Below are 606 nucleotides of genomic sequence, written 5' to 3'. Positions count from 1 at the left end.
CTTTGTTACCAGACAGAGGGGGCTGTGGCATCTAGAAGGCAGCTTGTCTCCATTCCCACTCTCTCACGGTCCTACCTGCCTTCTTGTAGCTCCATGCCCTGCTCTTGCAGGGTGTCAGGACTGCCTCTTGCCACAGGGCACAGTGAGCCTGAGTAGGGAAGTATTAACAACCCACCAAAAGATCGGGTTCAGTTAAAACACCGTCTGTGGGCCAAAACAAGACGAAGTCCTGTGGCACCTCAGAGACTAACAGATATTTTGGAGCATAAGCTTTCGTGGGCAAAGACCCACTTCATCAGATGCATCTGACAAATCTCTGAGGTGCCACAGGACTTCTTGTTTTTGACAACACAGAATAACATGGCTACCTCTCTGATACTCTGTGGGCAAGATAGTCCCTAAATGTCTGTCTTCTACCTTCCTCAGAAACACTGAGAAAGCTTTCCCTCTGTCAGCCACGACTTGGCTAGCCATTTTTTTTTCCCCACCGTAACCCCATTTTGTCAGTGGCAATAACGTGAGTTGAGTTGCTGCCCTGAGAAGCCTGAAACTCAGGGACCACACAAAAGAAATTCCAAACATATTTCCACCGAAGATGGTGTTCAG

This window comes from Carettochelys insculpta, chromosome 10 (genome assembly GCF_033958435.1).
Source record: "Carettochelys insculpta isolate YL-2023 chromosome 10, ASM3395843v1, whole genome shotgun sequence".
Taxonomy (NCBI): domain Eukaryota; kingdom Metazoa; phylum Chordata; order Testudines; family Carettochelyidae; genus Carettochelys; species Carettochelys insculpta.
This window is presented reverse-complemented; position numbering follows the sequence as displayed.